Raw genomic sequence first — 3328 nt, forward strand, 5'->3', positions numbered from 1 at the left:
TGATTTTTATGTGCACTTCAACATCTTGGAAATGAGATTAGTGCTCCTTGCCATACAAGCTTTTAAAGATTGTGCGATAAATCACACTGTAGTATTTGAGCAACAATGCCGCTGTGCTGGCATTTGTTATCAAATAAGGGACAATAGTCTCCCTTCTCCAGTGCTTGGTATGAAAACTGTTACATGAGCAAGCATTTCATCATGCCATCAGGCTGTTATGCCACAAAATTCCTCTTACCTGGAATGTTACTGGCTGACAGCTTGATGACATGGTGAAATGCCTACTTTTGTTTGTGCTTTCTCAGCAAGCAGAGGGTAAGGGAAACCACTGTCCCATATATGATAATATAGGCCACACTTTGGTGTTGTCGCTCTAACACTACCAAGTTACCCATCACATGACCTCAGAAAGCTTGCAGGACCAGGGGTGCTGATCACATTTCCAAGATGTTATATGCAGATGAAAGTCATCTGTCCACAAATACAAATCAAGCTTGATTTGAGGTGCGTGTCCCATCCCACCTTCAATGCATCCAAAGACAGAACAAGCTGTGGAGGTAGGGAATTCAAGGAAACTTCCACAGAGAGATAACTGTTATCCGGCCACCAAGCTAGATCATCCATCACCTCCTGACTGAGAGGCATAGGATGTGTAGGAGGATCGCTATTGGGAGACCAATCCTGCATCAAGGACTACTGCAGAGAGTGCTGGGGGAGACTCCTGTCAGGCACTAGCTTTCCCACAGATGAGAAGTAACCAAGAATGATCTTCCAAAGCTGGGTAGTTGCCCAGACATCTCCCTTAGATTACTAATCCAAGTTGACAGGTTTATAAATTTCCAGCTATCGTGTATCATTAGCAGCCCTAAGTACTTCACCTGCTGCTTGAGCTGGAAATCTGGCATTGTCCAGTTTACAGTTTATAGATTGTGGCAGTTTGGGAGCAACTGCACTTCTGAGGATACCAAGACCAGCCAACCATTGAAATAACACACACGGCATATCTTGCAAATGCGTCTAAGTTGATACCAAAGTAAACATTCGCCTGAATACCTGAGGGGCTGTCTCCAGTTCAAAGAACAGGGTTTTGAACTAATTAATAGTTCTATTACAGATCCAGTCAAGGTACTCCCTGGAGTCCTCCTGATGGGTAGATTTTTGGAAATACAGTACACATCTTTCAAGTTTACAGAAAGCATAAAGACCTTCTCTCAGATGGAAACCAACACAGAACCTTGAATTTCCATCTCAAAACAAGTCTGCATCAGGCTCGTTCAGGGGTGAGAGGTCAGTGCCTGGTCTGCAGTCTCATGTTAACTCTCTCAGGAAATGTCTATTGTAGAAGCCTGGAGTGGAGCCATTTATGACTTCCAGTGTTAGCTTTTCCAGAACGGCCCATTCCTTTGAAGACACGGCCAGAGATTTGAGTCCTGGAGGGTAGGAAGAACACAGGATCAGTACAGAAGAGAGAGAGACAGACTACCTTTCAAGGATCATGCTTCCCTCCCTTCTGAACAAATCATGTTTGCAGCTTACCCCTAGAATTGCCCACATCTCTGGCCCTGTCTCCAAAGATGAGAGCCATGTTGGAAAAGCTAACACTGGAAGTTGCAAATAACTCCTCTCCAGGTTTCTGCAGTTGACTTTTCTTGGTGAAGTCAACAGGAAACTAGAGACTGATCAATTACCTCATGCCTCTGAACAAATTTGTCACAGACTTTTTGGGACTGAAACCCATGTTCTGCTTTGGTTTCCATCTAATAGGGTGTCTTCATACTTTCTGTAAAGGCAAAGAAAGTGTACAGTATTTTCAAATATCTATTAATCAGGGCTGCAAGTAGTACCTCCACTACATCTACAACAGAACTGTTTACCAGTTTGAGGCCCTGGTCTTCAGACTGGCGACAACCCCTCAGGTGTTCATATGGGTGTTCACTTAGTGTCAGCTTGGACCCATTTGTATGGATTATGCCTGCTGGCTAACCTCGTTGATTGAGTGGTCTTGACATCTTCAGAGGAGCAGTTGCTTCATGATTAACATCGACTAATAGAACTTGCTCACAACCAGCAGTGACAAGTTGTTAGGACGTGGCTGCAATTTAGAGTGACAGGTTGAAATTGTTTGAAGATTCCTGGCCCTATCCAGAGGAAGAAGAACTTTGTGTTCTTGATTTTGAAGAGGCCTGGCCTCTCCCTAACTGATGGCAAAGTTGTAGCCATCCCCAAAAACTTCGCCAACAACCCCTTTGAGGGTCCTGAAGGGGGATTGAAAGAAACAGCACAGTGGATTAGTTTCATGAGTACTATACCTCCTTTCCACTACTGCCTTGATTTTACTTTTCAGGAAGACCAAGGTGGAACCCAACACTGATCCATTCCAGAGCGTGAGACTGCTCTTGGTCGAAACATGTTGCAGTTACATCCAGTTTCCCCACAGACTGGGCAGCCTGGAAAGGACAAAGAGTAACTGACCCAGCAATGGGGGCTGTGTTATCAGTGGACTGTATGTCCAAGAAAGATGAGGAGTGAAGGGAGGTGTTATTTCCTGACAAAAATAACAGTCCTCTTGGATGTTTTCTGCTTCTTGCTATAATTGCCACTGCAAAAGTGAACATGCAGCACACTTCTGACAGGTAGATTCTTGTCATGCACCCGACTCCTGTAATAAGATGAAACGTATGAGAATCAACTGTCACAAACACTATAATTGGCCACAAACACACATTCTTACCCAAGATATAGGTCTGTTGTAATGCATATTTTTCATTTTAGAACAGTTGTCCAAACTAAACCAAAGTACAGAAAAACAGGCTGAAGAATGAGTAAACCAGAGCAAAGTCAGCTTTATCAGCCTTAAGAAGTGTCATATCGATTGCGGCTTAAAAAAAAAAAATGTGGATTTGCAGACTGAGAAGTGGGTAGCAACCCCTCATTTCACCTACCTTGCACCACTTAACCATCTTGGTTAACAAACTTGAATGGGCAATCTAGCTGTCACTGAAGAGACTCGTATATGTAAAAGGAGCTTTTTTGTAATCTTGTAGGAACGAGTAAAAGTAGTTCTATGTATAAGTGGCTTTTATGAAATTAGTAAATTGTTAATGATTAAAAAACGTTTGTTTAACCATATTACTACAGTAATTGGTTTGTAGCAATGTTGATTTATTGTACTATGAAACTAAATCCATATTCCATCATCCAGAACATTTTGTGAGGCATGAAGATATGGTCCAGTGGAAGTTCTTAAAGTTGAAAGAAGAAAACAATAATCTACAAATTAGTGGTATATGATACATGATAACCAGTCAAGGAAACAGAATACTCTTCG

The sequence above is a fragment of the Macrobrachium rosenbergii genome, chromosome 5, assembly GCF_040412425.1.
Source record: "Macrobrachium rosenbergii isolate ZJJX-2024 chromosome 5, ASM4041242v1, whole genome shotgun sequence".
NCBI lineage: Eukaryota > Metazoa > Arthropoda > Malacostraca > Decapoda > Palaemonidae > Macrobrachium > Macrobrachium rosenbergii.